The 11,777-nt window shown below is 45.5% G+C and overlaps 1 pseudogene; it reads left to right on the top strand.

The window, feature by feature from the left end:
• The first annotated feature begins 666 nt into the window (after window positions 1–666).
• LOC145351494 (U2 spliceosomal RNA) lies at window positions 667–808 on the top strand (annotated as a pseudogene).
• The last annotated feature ends 10,969 nt before the right edge of the window (window positions 809–11,777 follow it).

The following is an 11,777-nucleotide window of genomic DNA, read 5'->3' as shown; positions in this document are numbered from 1 at the left end:
CACACCGAGACAAATATCAACTGCTGCTGGAGGGTCATCAACTCGGTGAAGGACGCACTTTGGTCCGCCCAAAACTTGCTGATCTTCCAGCTGGAAGAACTGTCCTCGATCAAGTGTTGCAGACTGGCACATTCCAAGGTCCAGGACTACGTGCTGAGGGACGGGCTGAAGCTTGGGGCAGCTGCCGCAAAGGCACAATGGGGAAAGGCCACACTGTAAGGCCTTTTAACGGAGGCAGACCGAGGGCCCAGGAACTGCAGAACACCCTCGACCTGTGTAACTGTGTGCCAATCTGAGAAATAACAGCACACAGTAATTTATTGAGGCATGTATATAGCTTTAAGTATTGAAATGTAATCATTGTAATTAGCACAAATCTGTAAATGTTGAGGCATGGATATAGTTTTTAAGTATTGAAATGTAGTCATTGTAATTTGTACAGATCTGTAAAAATGTTTTGATTCCACATTGTTTGCTATTCAAAGCCCTGTACGTTTGCAATAGATTAATTGAGATTTTTATGAATAAAGTATATTTTTGAAAAAAAAAGGTGTAGTCACTTCTTCCAGAAAGTAGGTCTCTGGGAGACACCTGTATGTTTGAGTGAAGGTAAGTGTCCAGCGCAGCAATGGAGATAATTGGCTGTTGTAGGGAAGATATGCAAAGGTTGCTTCTTGGCCTTTTGGCTAAGATCAAGTGTAGTATCAACATGCTGCACTTGTTTGAAGCTGTTAGGTTGCATTTCTGCTTCATTTGAAGCAATTTTTAAAGTGGCATCTCAGCCTTTTGGCTAAGATGCAAATTAGATCAAGCCTTGGAAGAGGAGCTACACCTACTCCAGTCAGCTTGGATCATGTAGATCAAGCCCAAGACAGGAAGTGAGAGCCCTGTCTTGTCAGCTTGGATTGGGAATGTCCCAACTTGTTGGGACTCTGAATTGGCTTTAATTTGACTTGATTGGATTGGAATAAAGTTTTAAAAAAATATGCAAAGGTCCAGTCACTGCTTCCAGAAGGTGGACATCATGTAGACACCCTCTGTTCAAGGGATTCACCTGATGAAGGAGCAGTGCTCTGAAAGCTTGTGATTCTAAATAAAGCTGTTAGACTTTAACCTGGTATTGTGAGACTTCTCATTGTTCAAGTGCAGATAAGCGTCCAGCAGTGAGGTGGCGCTGATTGGCTGTTGCAGGGAGGATTTGCATAGGCAGAGTCACTGTTTCCAGAAGGTAGACCTCTGGAAGACACACTCCTTGTTCAAATGAAGGCAAACATCACCACTCCCTGATGCTGTGATGCAGTATCTAATCCTGCTATCCACTGAGATGAAGGAAGGCCACTCATACAGCCCACTCATCAGTTTAGGTTACCCATCACTGCTTCCATGTATTTTCATCCAGTCCTTCTCAGAAGTTCAAATTACAGAATTTATTACCTCCCTCAAATTTATCTTTGCCCATGAGTTTAAAAACTTAGAACCCAAGCTCAATCTCACTCAGTCATTACACAGTGATTCCATTCCTGTATCATGACATTTGTCCTTTCAGCTAAATTCCTCAGTTCCAAAAGATACTTCATCCTGCTGATGCTGAAGTAGTCATAGAGGTTTACAACATGGAAACAGGCCCTTCAGCCGAACTTGTCCATGCCGACCTTTTTTTTAAACACCTAAGCTAATCCCAATTGCCTGCATTTGGCCCATATCCCTCTATACCCATCTTACCCATGTAACTGTCCAAAATGCTTTTTAAAAGACAAAATTGAACCTGCCTTTACTACCACCTCTGGCAGCTTGTTCTAGACACTCACAACCCTCTGAGTGAAAAAACTGCCCCTCTGAACCCTTCTGTATCTCTCCCCTCTCACTTTAAATCTATGGCCTCTAGATTTAGATTTCCCCTACCTTTGGGAAAAGATATTGACTATCTAGGTGACCTGTGCCATTCATTATTTTATAGACCAATATAAAGTCACTCCTCAGCCTTCTATGCTCCAAGGGGAAAAGTCCCAGTCTATCCAGCCTCTCCTTATAACTCAAACCATCAAGTCCCAGTAGCATCCTAATAAATCTTTTCTGCACTCTTTCTAGATTAATAATATCCTTTCTATAATAGAGTGACCAGAATTGCACACATTATTCCAAGTGTGGCCTTACCACTGTCTTGTACAACTTCAACAAGGGATCCCAACTCCTGTATTCAATGTTCTGATCAATGAAACCAAGCATGCTGAATGCCTTCTTCACCACTCTGTCCACCTGTGACTCAACTTTCATGGAGCTATGAACATGTACCCCTGGATCTCTTTGTTCTGTAACTCTCCCAACGCCCTACCATTAACTGTGTAAGTCCTGCCCTGGTTCAATCTACCAAAATGCATTACCTGGCATTTATCTAAATTAAAATCCACCTGCCACTCGTCAGCCCACAGGCCCAATTGATTAAGATCCCGTTGCAATCGGAGAAACTTCCTTCACTGTTCACTATGCCACCAATCTTGGTATCATCTGCAAACTTACTAACCATGTCTCCTATATTCTCATCCAAATCATTAATATAAATGACAAATAACAGTGGACCCAGCACTGATCCCTGACTCACACCGCTGGTCACAGGCCTCCAGGTTGAAAAACAATCCTCTACAATCACCCTCTGTCTTCTGTCACCAATTTTATGTCTGTTTAGATACCTCACCTTAGATCCCATGAGATTCAATTGCATATCACAGTGCAGATATATTCCAGATTTGATGGGCAAAATCTTTTAGTCTACTAGCAGTGGGAATCTTGACGGACAGGACAACTTAATTTTAGCATAGAACATAGAACACTACAGCACAAACAGGCCCTTCGGCCCACGAGTTGCGCCGATCACATCAACACCTACCAATCTATAGACCTATCTATAACCCCCAATCCCATAAAACCCCATATACTCATCCAGAAGTCTTTTAAAAGACCCCAGCGAGTTCGCCTCCACCACCACTGACGGCAGCCGATTCCATTCACTCACCACCCTCTGAGTGAAAAACTTACCCCTAACATCACTTCTGTACTTTCCTCCCCGCACCTTAAATCTGTGTCCTCTCGTAGCGACCATTTCAACCCGGGAAAATAGCCTCTGAGAATCCACCCTATCTATTCCTCTCAACATTTTATGAGCTTCTATCAGGTCGCCTCTCAACCTTCGTCTCTCCAGGGAAAAGAGACCCAGCTCCCTCAACCTAACTTCATAAGGCATGCCTCCCAGTCCAGGCAACATCCTTGTAAATCTCCTCTGCACCCTTTCAATAGCTTCTACATCTTTCCTATAGTGAGGCGACCAGAACTGCGCACAGTACTCCAAATGAGGCCTGACAAGGGTCTTATAAAGTTGCAGCATTACCTCCCGACTCCTAAACTCAATCCCTCGATTAATGAAGGCCAGTACACCATACGCCTTCTTGACCACCTCCTCCACCTGCGAGGCCGATTCAAGAGTCCTGTGGACCCGGACCCCAAGATCCTTGGGGTCCGGGTGACAACAAAAAATCAGTTTCCTGGTGGCGTAGTGACTTTAGTAATCATGATGTCATGATCTTAAAGGCGGGTTGAAGGTGGGTGAAACTCTCGGACAAACAATGTCAGGAAGCCCTTTTTGCATATGTTAGCATGGAGGGGAGGGGAGAGGAGCCATTAATAGATTATTAATCCAGAAACTCAGCTTACGTTCTGGGGACGTGGGTTCGAATCCTGTCATAGCAGATAGTGGAATTTGAATTCAATAATAATTATTTGGAATTAGGAATCTACTGATGACCATGAAACCATTGTCGATTGTCGGGAAAAACCCTCTGGTTCACTCATGTCCTTTCGGGAAGGAAATCTGCCGTCCTTACCTGGTCTGGCCTAAATGTGACTCCAGAGCCACAGCATTGTAGTTGACTCTCAACTGCCTTCTGAGCAAGGACAACCAGGGATGGGCAATAAATGCTGGCCAGCCAGCGATGCCCATACCCCATGAATGAATTTTAAAAAATAATTAAGAATTTACTGATGACCAAGAAACCATTACCGATTGTCGGGAAAAGAACTGGTATAAATCTTATAGAAATATATAAGATTACGAAGGGAATAGGTAAGATAGAAGCAGGGAGGTTGTTTCCACTGATGAGTGAAACTACAACTAGGGGCATGGCCTCAAAATAAGGGGAAGCAGATTTAGGACTGAGTTGAGGAGGAACTTCTTCACCCAAAGGGTTGTGAATCTGTGGAATTCCCTGCCCAGGGAAGCAGTTGAGGCTACCTCGTTGAATGTTTTCAAAGCAAAGATGCGTAGATTTTTTAACAGTAAAGGAATTAAAGGTTGAGGTGAACGGGTGGGTAAGTGGAGCTGAGTCCACGAAAAGATCAGCCGTGATCTTATTGAATGGCAGTGCAGGCTTGAGGGGCATGATGGCCTCCTCTTGACCTATTTATAGGATATAGGAGCAGAATTAGGCTATTTGGCCCACTGAGACTCCTCTGCCATTCAATCATTGGATGATATGATTCTCATCCCTATTTTCCTGCCTTCTCCACTTAACCCTTGATCCTCTAAATGATCAAGAACATATCTATCTCTGTCTTAAAAACACTCAATGAGTATAGACCCAGATTCTTCAACTGCTCCTCATGCAACAAACCCTTCTTGTTCCCTATGTTCAATATGGTTGACTCTCAACTACCCTCTGAAATGGCTTAGCAAGCCACTCCGTTCAAGGGCGACTATGGATGGACAATAAATGGTGGCCATTTTCCACAGATGAATAAATAAAATGTCATGCATGGTCATTTAAAGGCCAGCTCACCCAAATTAAGCTCCCCTTCAAATTCATTCCCGCCCAGTGAGAAATGAGAGTGTTTGCCTTCAGGGCTGCGTGTAAATGAGTTCTGCCATACTGAACAGTGAGTTGCTGCTGCATTATCCTCTCTTCAGAGTATCTGTGAATGCCAGCCTAGGTTTGAGAGCGGGCAGTGGCAGCACAAGTTGTTTAGGAGAATAACCAAGGAAAGGAGGAAGGCTTAGTTGGGAAGTAGGGTAGGGGAGGCCAATGGTCAGGCAAAGATGGAAGGGCTGGTGCAGGCTACCCAGGTGCTCTTTTAAATATTGCGTCTGGACTTTCAATTCTATGGGCGGCACGATGGCACAGTGGTTAGCACTGTTGCCTCACAGCACCAGGGACCCAGGTTCAATTCCAGCCTCAGGCTCACCGTTTGTGTGGAGTTTGCACATTCTCCTGGGGCGGGGTTTTATGGTCTCACTCAGGCAAGACCAGAAACTCCTGCCCGAGGTTAATGGAGATTTCCATTGGCGGACCCTCGCCCCCTCCGATTCTGTGGCAGGCGAGGTGGGGGAGTTCTGGCCCACGTGTCTGCATGGGTTGCCTCCGGGTGCTCCCGTTTCCTCCCACACTCCAAAGACGTGCGGGTTAGGTTGATAGGCCATGCTAAAATTGCCCCTTAATGTCAGGGTGATTAGCTAGGGTAAATACCTGTGGTTACGTGGATAGGGCCCGGGTGGGATTGTTATCGGCGCAGGCTCGATGGGCCGAATGGCCTCCTTCTGCACTGTAGCACTCCTACAATTCCATAAGATAACAGCAGGATCAGGAAATTCCTGACAGCCCCGCGTGAGAATCAGCGCGTTTCTCGCGCAGATGTAAGTTTAATGAGCTGAGCCGCACAAGATCGCATCCGATCAGTCGTTCCTCCCGCCGTCAGCAGAAATCATTCCCAATTCCGTCTCCCGCCACCCAAGCCAGACTCCGGAACGGAAGTTCCCGGGCGGACAGAAAAATGGTAAGAGAGAGAGAAAGATATTGAGAACCTGTCGAGTGCGGGCCCACTAATTCAATACTCGTGGGTCAGAAGTGGAGGGAATAATTTCAGGAGCGTTGCCCGCACTTGTTGGAAGGAGTTGATGAGTTTGCGGCGAGGAAGTTGTTAGCCAGAGTGAAGAGCCAGCGCGGGAGGTCACGCTAAATTATAAAGCTGCTGTGCTGTGGGATTAAACTGACTGCCAGAGAAGGTAGCGGCAGGAGCCCAGAGAGGGGCTACTTGTATGGACATGACTGACTGCTGCAGTGAGCGTCGCAGCAGAGTCTTGTGCAAGCTGATTCTGCAAAGAAGCAGTCGGCTCCTGCTATTTATACACCAACACCTGCGCAGCATTCTTTCCAATCCTTTCCTGCAGCGAACATCAAAAGCTGAAGATAGAAGGACAGTTAAGCAGAAATTCTACACCTGCTGCAGTCATGATGAATCAGCCTCCTCTGCTGCCAATCTTGTTAACTAGCTGTCTATTTATGTAAAAATCAGCCTCATCCTAAACCGCTTTGATTGCTGAAGATGAAGGGAAGATTTTGTTGTGATGGCTAAACGCGCGGAAATGTTTGCATTCTGAGGCGGTACATTACAATCCAAATTCCCCCATGTCCTCGAGCGGTTGTCAAAAACATAAACAACCGTTTGACAGGCGTCTCGAAGTAGACAACACTGAAGGTGCGGACCGTAAATGAAAGAACTGTCCACCGCCCTACCCTTTCCTCCGACACTCTCCCCACATTTTTCCCCCTTCAGGGATTTATCCAAGTTATTTTTCTGAATCTGTCTCCAATCATCCTTTCAGGAAATACATTCCAGATGATTGCCGGAATTTTGCCGCTTCACCAGCCCGAGGCTCGTGAGATCCCGCCCGAGGCCAATGGAGAATGCCACTCTGCAAGCCTCGCCGGTAAAATCCCGGCAGATATCCCTCCCTTTCCTCATCGTTATTCCTCTCCGGTCCTTGATAAAGGACCTTGTGTTGTCCAGCTTCCCACAGCTTTGCCTACCTTATCACTCTGCCTTAGTGGGGATGAGGTGGCATTCACTGCCAAAGGCACCATCTTCCCCATTGATCATGCCCTTCGTGTGACCGATTGCTCGTGCCATCTTTCGGATGCGGCCCATCTGCCCTCTCAGGTGGACATAAAAGATCCTGTGGAACTTTATCAGGAAGCAGGGTTGTTCTCTCTGGTATCCTGGCCAAGTTGTATTCCTCAAGCAAGATGCTGAGTGAGTTCACATCCTGGGTTAGTGAAAGGTGTTCTGTCAATACAAGTCCTTTGTGAAGTACTCAATACGATGACGATCTCTCCTGTCTCCATTCCTGATATTTCATCCCTCTTTGTGTGAGATAGTTGGACCTGAATTCCCCACCTTTTTACAATTAGTAAGATGTCTCACAACACCAGGTTAATTTTTTAAATTAGTTACGAGCTTTCTGCCGTACATGCCCACGGGATCTTATTGTCTCACCATTGGCACAGCTCCCCCACGGGTTTCCTGGAGGTGTGGTCATAGAGTCATAGAGGGTTACAGCATGGAAACAGGCCCTTTGGCCCAACTTGTCTATGCTGCCCTTTTTTTTAAACCCCTAAACTAATCCCAATTGCCCACATTTAGCCCATATCCTTCTATACCCTCGTACCCATGTAACTATCGAAATGTTTTTTAAAAGATATATAGATCAATGGGTAACAACAGTGGGACTATAAGCTCATCCGGAGATGAGGGGGTTAGCTTATGAAGCAAGATTGAATAGACTGGGTGTGTACTCGTTGGAGTTTAGAAGGATGAGGGGGGATCTTATAGAGACATATAAGATAATGAAGGGGATGGATAGGGTAGAGGTAGAGAGATTCTTCCCGCTCAGAAAGGATAGCAGAACTAGAGGGCACAGCCTCAAAATAAGTGGGGGGGGGAAGCAGTTTAGATCGGAGTTGAGGAGGAACTTCTTCACTCAAACGGTGGTGAGTCTCTGGAAATCTCTGTCCATTGAAGTGGTGGAGGCTGCCTCGCTGAATATATTTAAGTCGCTGGTAGATAGGTTTCTGATAGACAATGGAATTAAGGGTTATGGGGAGAAAGCGGGAAAGTGGAACTGATCCACTTCAGATCAGCCATGATCTTATTGAATGGCGGGGCAGGCTCGAAGGGCTAGATGGCCTACTCCTGCTCCTATTTCTTATGTTCTTAAGTTCCCACCACCTATCATCACTGCAAAACACACCATGGAGTGGGAGAAAAATCGCGCCCTATGATATAGGACATAGAACATAGAAAAGTACAGCACAGTACAGGCCCTTCGGCCCTCGATGTTGTGCCAAGCTATGTCCAAACCCAAAATCAAGCTATCCCACTCCCTATCATTCTGTTTATATCTTAGCTGAACTTTGCATCTGAATTGTGCAACACAGCTTGCACCAACATGAAACTGAAATGTATTTCCATGAACACAAGCTGTACACCAGAACTTCCCCTCACGTGCCTATTTCAAAGAACAAAAAAAAGTAAAGTTCAGCACAAGGACAGGCCCTTTGGCCCTCCAAGCCTGTGTCAATCATGATGCCCTAACTGAAAACCTCCTGCCCTTACTTGGTCCGTATCCCTCTATTCTCTTCCTATTCACATGCCCATCTGGATGCTTCTTAAATGTTGCTGATGGACCCGCTTCCACCTGGCAGAGTGTTCCAGGCACCTGGAACATTCTCTGTGTGAAAAGCTTCCCCCGTACATCTCCCTTAAACATTTCCCCTCTCACCATGAACCTGTGTCCCCTTGTAATTGACACTTCCATCCTAGGAAACAGCCTCTGACTATCCACCCTGTTTATGCTTCTCATAATTTTGTAGACCTCTATCAGGTCCCCCCTCAGTCTCTGTCTTTCCAATGAAAACAATCCTAGTTTATTCAACCTTTCCTCAGAGCCAACGCCTTCAAGATGAGGGAACATTCTGGTGAACCTTCTTTGTTCTCTCTGCAAAGCTTCCATCTCCTTCTGATAGTGTGGTGATCAGAACTGCATGCAATACTCCAAATGTGGCTTAACCAAGGTTTTATATAGCTGCAACATGATTTCCCAACTCTTGTACTCAATGCCTGATGAAGGTAAGCACGCCATATGCTTTCTTAACCACCTTGGCCACGTGTTGCCACTTTTAGGGAACTGTGGACCTGCACATCCAGATCCTTCTATATGTTGGGGTGGCACAATGGTTAGCACTGCTGCTTCATAGTGCCAGGGACCCTGGTTCAATTCCCGACTTGGGTCACTGTCTGTGTGGAGTCTGCACATTCTCCCTGTGTCTGCATGGGTTTCCTCTGGGTGCTCCAGTTTCCTCCCACAGCCCGAAAGATGTACGGGTTGGGTTTATTGGCCATGCTAAATTCTCCCTCAGTGTACCCAAATTGGAGTACACACTAGAGTGTGGTGGCTCAGGGATTTTCACAGTAACTTCATTGCAGCGTTAATGTAAGCCTATTTGTGACTAATAAATAAACATTAATTTTATGTTAATGTTCCTAAGGGTTCTGCCATTTCTCAGTGAAAATCAGAAACCTCCATATTCAGATGCGCTCCAGTGGCCAGTTCACCAATTGCATTTTGCAGACCCCTAGCACAATCATATCACATTTCGCAGTCAGCTATTTTAAGGACAGTGCTAACCTCTTTACTTTGAAAGGGTTAACCTTCAGATGGAAAATATACTTGATGCAAACCCACTAAACAGACAAAAGTATTATGCAGACACAACTTTAATGCTTTGTCTCCGAAATGCTTTCAACTCTGCACCAGAATCCGTTCCCCCTTTAGGGCGAAGATCTGAAAGGAAAAAGGAAGATGTATTCAAATACAATGAGTAGTTTAATAACTGATGGAGCTCTTCTTGTGAGTGACTGTTAACAAGTGTGAAAACCAAACCGTAGAACAAAATGACTGAAGTCATTCAGTTCCCTTTGCCTATGAGAGAGAGAGCTGTGTGCGACATCATATGGACAAACTCCCTCCCCCCCCACCCCCTCCCCTCCTCTCCCACCCCCCCCTCCCCCCCACCCAACCTCCCCCCCCCAGGATGAGCGTCTGATTTTCCCAAAGAGTACATGCCTCTTGAATGCAAATTGTCCAATTATGACAAACCAAGAGAAAGTAATTACATGAAACTACGCCCGGGAAAGATTTTCATTTTATTTTGGAAGCCATTTTTCTTCAAAGTTCTCAATGAAGGCAGCCTGCAGCTGAGGTCTCATACACTTTGGCTGCAGGCGAAGCTATCTTATTAAGTATTTCGAAATTTATTTGCAGTCACATGTGAATTACCTTTATTTGCACCTTTTTCAGTTTTCATTATCTGGAGTTGTGCTTCCAGCTTTTTTTTGGTGAAACTGCTAGAATTGTGATTTAAGCAGCATTTAACCGAGAGTGATAGTCAAAAGATTCACACATGGTTTTTCCCCTGACAATGTGACAGCAAATTAGCACCAACAGGTTGATATTTATTTAATTCCTTGTTTTCTATTTGTGGAAGAGCATTTCTTTTTCTATAGTAGTGATCATCATTTTGTTTCCCATAGTTACAGACCTTATTTCCAAAAGAAAAAGCCTCCCAAATTGACACGGTGGCACAGTGGTTAGTATTGCTGCCTCACTGTGCAAGGGAACTTGGTTCGATTCCCAGCTCGGGTCAATGTCTGTGTGGAGTCTGCAAATCCTCCCTGTGTCTGCCTGCGTCTCCTCTGGGTGCTCCGGTTTCACAGAATCATAAGATGATAGAACCCTACAGTGCAGAAAGAGGCCCTTCGGCCCATCGAGTCTGCACCGCACACAATCCCACCCAGGCCCTACCCCCATATCCCTACGTATTTTATCCACTAATCCCTCTAACCTAAGCATCTCAGAACACTAAGGGGCAATTTTAGCATGGCCAATCAACCTAACCCGCACATCTTTGGACTCCCCCCATTCTGAAAGACTTGCTGGTTAGGTCAATTGGCCATGCTAAATTCTCCCTCAGTCTAACCTGAACAGGCATCGGAGAGTGATAGCTCAGGGATTTTCACAGTAAATTTGTTGCACTGTTAATGTAAGCCTACTTGTGATACTAATAAATTAATGTAAACTTTAAACAAATTATTGGCTGGAGGGTTGAGGCTAATTCTGAGCATCACGTTTTTGGAATGGATACCAAAGCCTCTGGGAGGTCGCAAGAAACATCCACTCGAATGGTACCAGGAACAAAGACATGGCAAAGGAGCTGAACAGTAATTTTGCATCAGTCTTCACAGTGGAAGACACCAGTGGCATGCCAGAGCTCCAGGAGAATCGGGGACACAGGTGAGTGTAGTGGCCATCACTGAAGAGAAGGTCCTGGGGAAACTGAAAGTTCATAAATCATCTGGACCGTATGGACTACATCCCAGAGTTCTAAAAGAGATAACTGAGGCAATTGTGGAGGCATTGGTGGTGATGTTTCAGGAATCGCTGGAGGCAGAGAAGGTCGCAGAGGACTGGAAAGTAGCTAATGTAGCACCGCTGTTTAAGAAGGGAGGGAGGGAGCAGACGGGAAATTGTAGGCCAGTTATCCTGACTCCAGTCATTGGTGAGATTTTAGTGTCTGTCATTAAAGATGAGATCGCAGAGTACTTGGAAGTGCATGATAAAGTAGGACTGAGTCAGCACGGCTTTGTTAAGGGGAGGTCATATCTGAGGTCCTGTTACCTCTTTGAGGAGGTAACAAGGAAGCTAAATAAAGGAAAACCAGTGGACGTGATTTATTTAGATGTCCAAAAGGCCTTTGACAAGGTGCCACATAGGAGACTGTTAAATAAGCTCCCATGGTGTTAAGGGTAAGATCCTGGTATGGATAGAGGATCGGCTGACTGGCAGAAGGCAGAAAGTGGGGATAAAGGGGTCTTTTTCAGGATGGCAGCTGGTAACT

Source organism: Carcharhinus amblyrhynchos, chromosome 1, assembly GCF_965287045.1.
Source record: "Carcharhinus amblyrhynchos chromosome 1, sCarAmb.v2.hapA, whole genome shotgun sequence".
NCBI classification, from domain to species: Eukaryota; Metazoa; Chordata; class Chondrichthyes; order Carcharhiniformes; family Carcharhinidae; genus Carcharhinus; species Carcharhinus amblyrhynchos.
Note: the sequence above shows the minus strand (reverse complement) of the source record. Positions and strands in the feature narration are given on the sequence as shown.